Source organism: Hyaena hyaena, unplaced genomic scaffold (assembly GCF_003009895.1).
Source record: "Hyaena hyaena isolate Hyena2069 unplaced genomic scaffold, ASM300989v1 scaffold_1842, whole genome shotgun sequence".
In the NCBI taxonomy this organism is placed as follows: Eukaryota; Metazoa; Chordata; class Mammalia; order Carnivora; family Hyaenidae; genus Hyaena; species Hyaena hyaena.
The window spans coordinates 17,759-24,645 of NW_024082462.1; positions in this window are offsets into that span (position 1 = coordinate 17,759).

Here is a 6,887-nt window from a genome sequence, read left to right on the forward strand (position 1 = left end):
ACAGATCTCTTGTATTCTTGGTTAGGTTTATTCCTAGTTATTTTATGATTTTTTGTGCAATTGTGAATGGGATCAGTTTCTTGATTTCTCTTTCTGTTGCTTCATTTTTGGTGTATAAAAATACAACCGATTTCTGTACGTTGATTTTGTATCCTGAAACTTTGCCGAATTCATGGATCAACGCTAGTAGGCTTCTGGTGGAGTCTGTCGGGTTTTCTATGTAGAGTATCATGTCGTCTGCGAAGAATGAGAGTTTGACTTCCTCTTTGCCAATTCTGATGCCTTTTATTTCCTTTTGTTGTCTGATGGCTGATGCTAGGACTTCCAGCACTATGTTAAACAACAGTGGTGAGAGTGGACATCCCTGTCGTGTTCCTGATCTCAGAGGGAAAGCTCTCAATTTTTCCCCATTGAGGGTGGTGTTAGATGAGGGCTTCTCATAGATGGCTTTTATGATGTTTAAGTAAGTTCCTTCTACCCCGACTTTCTCGAGGGTCTTTATTAAGAAACAATGCCGTATTTTGTCAAATGCTTTTACTGCATCTGTCGACAGGATCATTTGGCTTTTATCTTTGCTTTTGTTGATGTGATGGATCACATTGATTGATTTTTGAATATTGACTCAGCCCTCTAACCCAGGAATGAATCCCACTTGATCTTCGTGGATAATTCTTTTTATTTGCCATTGGATTCGATTTGCAAGGATCTTGTTGAGGATTTTTGCATCCATATTCATCAAGGATATTGGCCTGTAGTTCTCTTCTTTTGCTAGATCTCTGTCTGTCTTGGGAATCAAAGTGATGCTGGTTTCATTAAATGAGTCTGGAAGTTTTCCTTCGATTACGGTTTTTTGGAATAGATTGAGAAGGATGGATATTCATTCTGTTTCAAATGTCTGGTAGAATTCCCCAGGGAAGACATCTGGTCCAGGGCTATTATTTGTTGGGAGATTTTTGATAACTGATTTGATTTCTTCACTCGTTATGGGTCTGTTCAGATTTTCTATCTCTTCTCGTGTGAATTTTGGTAGTGTGTTTTGTAATTTGTCCATTTCTTCTAAGTTGTCCAATTTGTTGGCATATAATTTTTCATAATATTCCCTGATAATTGATTGTATTTCTGAGGGGTTGGTTGTATTATTACAACCTATTGTCATTCATGATTTTGTCTATTTGAAAGCTCTGTCTTTTATTTCTGAGAAGCCTGGCTAGAGGTTTGTCAATTTTGTTTATTTTTTCAAGAAACCAATTCTTGGTTTCATTGATCTGTTCAATTGTTTCTTTGGTATCTATGTTGTTTATTTCTATTCTGATTTTTACTATTCCTCTTCTTCTAATGGGTTTGGGGTGCTCTTGTTTCTCTTCTTCTATTTCCTTGAGGGGAGCTGTTAGATTTAGCATGTGTGCTTTTTCTAATTTCTTGACTTACGTGTGGAGTGCAATATCCTTTCCTCTTAGGATTGCCTTTGCCGCATCCCATAGAGTTTGGATTGTTGGTTTTCATTTTCATTTGTTTCCATATATTTTTAAATATCTTCTCTAATTGCCTGATTGGCCCATTTGTTCTTTAGAGGGGTGTTCTTTAACCTTCATATTTTGGAGATTTTCCAGGTTCTTCCTGTGATTGATTTCAAGTTTCATAGTATTGTGATCTTAAAGTATGCATGATATGATCTCAATTCTTTTATATTTATTGAGGGCTGCTTTCTGTCACAGGATGTGATCTAGTTTGGAGAATGTGCCATGCGCACTTGAGAAGAAAGTGAATTCCATGGCCTCAGAATGTAGACTTTTAAATATATCTGTCAGATCCATCTAGTCCAATGTGTCCTTCAAGTCCATTGCTTCTTTAGTGATTTTCTTCCTGGTTAGTGTATCTATTGCTGTACGTGGAGTTTTAAAGTCCCCTACTATTACCACATTCTTATCTATAAGATTATTTCTGTTTGTGATTAATTGTTTTATGTATTTAGGTGCTCCCATATTCGGTGAGTAGACATTTAAAATTTTTAGCTACTCCTGTTGTATAGACCTTGTAACTATTATGTAATGCCCTTCTTCGTCCCTTGTTACTATCTTTAATTTAAATTCCAGTTTGTCTGATATAAGTATAGCTACTCCAGCTTTCTTTTGACTTCCACTAGCATGATATGTATTTCTCCATTCCCTTACTTTTAATCTGAAGGTGACTTCCAGTCTAAAATGTGTTTCTTGTAGACAGAAAATAGATTGATTTTTTTTTTATCCATTCTGCTACACTATGTCTTTTGATTGGAGCATTCAGCCCATTTACATTCAGTGCTATAATTGAAATATGTGGGTTTTGAGTCATTGTATCATTTGTGGGTTTCATGCTTGTGGTGGTGTCTCTAGCATCTTACGTTCCTTGCAATATTTCCCTAGAGACTCTCTCTCAGGATTTCTTGTAGGGCTGGATTAGTGGTGACAAATGCTTTCAATTATTGTTTGTTTGGAAAGACTTTTATCTCTCCTTCTATTCTGAATGACAGGCTTGCTGGATAGAATGTTCTTGGCAGTATATTTTTTTTCTGTTCATCTCATTGAAGATTTCCTGCCATTCTTTTCTGGCCTGCCAAGTTTCAGTAGATAAGTCTGTCACCACCCTGATAGGTTTCCCTTTGTATTGTAGGGCCATTTTCTCCCTAGCTGCTTTCAGAATTCTCTCTTTGTCCTTTTATTTTGCCAGTTTCAATATGATATGTCGTGCAGAAGATTGATTCATGTTACGTCTGAGGGGAGTTTTCTGTGCCTGTTGCCTTTCAGCGTCTGTTTCCTTCCCCATATTGGGGAAGTTCTCTGCTACAATTTGTTCAAGTACTCCTTCAGTACCTTTCCCTCTATCTTCCTCTTCTGGGATTCCTATGATACGGATATTGTTCCGTTTGATCGTATCGCTGAGCTCTCAAACTATCCTTTCATGTTCCTCTATCAGTTTACATCTCTTTATCTCAGCTTCCTCTTTTTCTATAATTATGTCTTCTAAATCACTTATTCTCCTTTCTGCCCTTGCAATCCGTGCATTGGACTCCTCCATTTTATTGTGTGTCTCATTTATAGCATTTTTAAAATTATCACAACTATTTTTAAGCTCATAGTCTTTTATCAATAGTTTCTCTGATGTCTTCCATGCCTTTTTCAAGCCCAGCGATTAATTTTATGACTAATGTTCTAAATTTTGTTCAGTTTGTTGCTTATATCTGTTTTGATCAGTTCTTTAACTGTCTATTCTTCCTGGAAATTCTTTGGTGGAGAGCTCTTCCATTTTGTCATTTTGGTTAGCCTTCTATGTCTCGTTAGTTTTAAAAGCTTGTTATGTACTCTGGACCTGTGAGTGCTGCGGTACCAAAGAAGGCTCTTTGACTGGGCCTCTCCATTCATAAAGTGCTCTTTGAATGGTGTCTCTTGTTGAGACCTTGGTTATTTTATTTTCCTACTCATAGTGGTATTTGGGACTCTCCACCATATGTACTTTGGCTTGTTTCTTGAGGTAGCCCTGGAAAAGAAAAGAAACAGACAAACACACAGGGAACATAGGCACACAAATGCACAGACAAATCCTACAAACATGCAAACCAAAAGGGAAAAAGAAAAAGAAAAAGAAAGGAGGATGGAGGGAAGGCCAATATTAAAAATAAATATACATAAAAAAGAAAAAAGAAGAAAAGAAAAGGAAAAAGAAAAAGAAAAAACCCAATAGACAAAGGACAGTCTACAGCATTTAACCTGACTTCTCAGCTATAAATAAATAGCTGGTTGTATGCAGTGATGGTGGAAGAGCATAGAGAAAGAGAGAATTGACAGTGCAAGGATGAAGCGAAATTGGAAATGAAATGAGCAGCCAGAAGGAGTAAGAGGCTTATTTCAAAGAGAGAAAGAGTGGAATATCACTGGAGAGGAGGCAAAAGAAATGACGATGATGCTACTCAGAGAAACTATATAGTCTGAGTACTCCAGAGAGAAAGAGATATAAAGGTAGCAATGGAGGTGTAGAGTTTACATCTAGAGAATGGATAAATTTGACTGTTTAAGGAAGCCAGTGACCAGAATTAATCAGTGCAGTGCATCCATGTTGGTCTTGCCCCAGCTCTGGTGAAAAAACAAAACAAAAAAAAATGAAGAAGAGGGCAGCTCTCTAGCAGGGATGGGCTTGGTTTGGCCCAGTGCATCCTGCACTGGGTCCTGTCTTGGTGGTTGTGGGGAGAAACGTGGCGGCGCCCCAGTCCCTTCTTGAACCGAGCATTGCAACTCACTCTTTTGGGTGTGACCTCCCTGTGCCGGGGGCACAGCCAAGGTGGGCCGTTCTGTGCATCCCAAGCCAGGGCTCGTTTCCAGGTGTCAGTCCGCGCGCCCCATTGAAATTGCCTGAAATATAAGCTCTCAGGCGAGTCTCTCAGAGCAGTTTCAAGCCTCTCGCCTTCCCCCTGGGAATCCAGCCAGAAGCCGCTGCTCCCGCCTCCTCCCGGTGGGGCTGGTGAGTGAGGATCAGTTTCACCCGGGGTCGCCTGGGACCAGTGCGTCCCGCCTCGGGTCAGCTGGACGCCAGGAACCCGGTCCCTCTGTGTCCTGTCGCCCGAAATATAAACTCGCAGGCGAGTCCCTCAGAGCAGTTTCAAGCCTGGGGGTCCAGCCGAGCCAGAAGCACAAAGGCGCGGTCACCGCGTCCCCTCCAGGTCGGGCTGGCGAGTGGGGGGCAGTTTCCCCGGGGGTCGCCTGGGACCAGTGCGTCCGCCTCGGGTCAGCTGGACGGCAGGAACCTGGTCCCTCTGTGTCCTGAATGGAGGTTTTTCTCTTCTCCAGCGACAGGGACAGTGTCTTGAGCAGTTTCGGCCACTCTTTCTTTTTTCCCCTAGACTCACCGTGGTTTCCCGCAAAGGGGGACCCCCCCCCACGTGTCTCCGGTCCCGGCCCGATTTTATCTTCCCCAATTCGCACTCACGCTATAAGGTTTTCTCAGTGGACTCTGTCTCCTTTTCCTCCCAAACTCCTGGATTCTGTAAGGGTTCCTATGGTTCAGGCCTTCTCTGTGTGAGAGATGGGGGCAGGTGAAATGTTCGGAGCTCCCTACTTCTCAGCCATCTTGTCTCCCTCCTCCCTTTGATATTTATTTCATGCCTAGTTTAGTCGCCATGAAATCCTGTAGTTTTTGTTATCTGGCAAACTCTTTATCTCTCCTTGTATGCTGCATGAGAGGCTTGCTGGATAGAGTATTCGTGGCTGGAGATTTTTCCCATTTAGCATGTTGATTATGTCACGTCACTCCCTTCCGACTTGGCTAGTTTCTGCAGAGAGATCTGCAGCTTGTCTTATAGGTCTTCCCTTATAAGTTAAGTATTTCTTCTGTATTGCCTTTTAGGGTTTTTTATTTATCTCTCTCTATATTTTGCAAAAGCAAATACCATATATATGGGTGTTGGTCTACTTTTGTTGATTTTGATAGGATGTCCCTGTGTTCCTGGATTTTGATATCTGTTTCCTTCTCCTGATTAGAGAAGTTTTCAACTATTATTTTCTCAAGGAAACCTGCCCCCTTTTTTCTCTCTTCTTCTTCTAGGAATCCTATGACACAAATGTTATTATGTTTGTTTCTGTATACCAATAATGTAGCAGCAGAAAGTGAAATTAAAGAATCTATCCCATTTACAATAGCATCAACACCATGAAATGCCTAGGAAAAAAGTTAACCAAAGTGGTGAAAATCTATACACTGAAAACTATAGAAAGCTTATTCAAGAACTTGAAGAAAACACAAAGAAATGGTAAAACATTCCATGCCCATGGATTATTAGAACAAATAGTGTTAAAATGTCAATACCACCCAAAGCAATCTACACATATAATACATTCCCTATCATAATGCCACCAGTATTCTTCACAGAGCTAGAACAAACAAAGTAAAATTTGTATGGAACTAGATAAGACCCTGAATAGCCAAGGCCATGTTGAATAAGAAAACCAAAGCTGGAGACATCATAATTCCAGACATTAACCTATACAACAAAGCTGTAATCATCAAGACAGTATGGTCCTGGGACAAAAGCAGACACATAGATCAATGGGACAGAATAAAGAACCCAGAAATAGACCCACAAATATATGGCCAACTGACCTTTGACAAAGCAGGAAAGAATATCCAATGGAATAACGACATTCTCTTCACCAAATGGTGTTAGGAAAACTGGACACCGACATGCAGAAGAATGAACACGGGCCACTTTCTTACACCAGACACAAAAACAAAAATGGAAGAAAGACCTAAACATAAAACAGAAAGCCATCCAAATCCTAGAGGAGAACACAGATCTCTAGAGGCAAGGGAACAAAAGAAAAAATGAACATTGGGACCTCATCAAGATAAAAAGCTTCTGCACAGTAAAGGAAATAATCAGCAAAACTAAAAAGCAACAGAATGGGAGAAGATATTTGTAAATAACATATCAGATGAAGTGCTAGTTTTCAAAATCTATGAAGAACTCATCAAACTAAACATCAAGAAACAAATAATCCATGAAGAAATGGATAAAAGCCATGAATAGACACTTTTCCCAAGAATGTATCCAGATGACTAACAGACACATTTAAAAAATGCTCAACAACACTCATCGTCATGGAAATACAAATCAAAACTACAATGGGATACCTGTTCACACCTGTCAGAATGGCTACAATTAACAACTCAGGCAACAACAGATGTTAGTGAGAATGCAGAGAAAGGGGGGTACCTTTGCACTATTGGTGGGAATGCAAACTGGTGCAACCACTCTGGAAAACAGAATGGGGGTTCCTCAAATTAAAAGTAAAGTAAAGTTAATTGTAAAGTAGTACAATTAAAAGTAGAGCCACCCTATGACCCAACAATTGAACTACTCA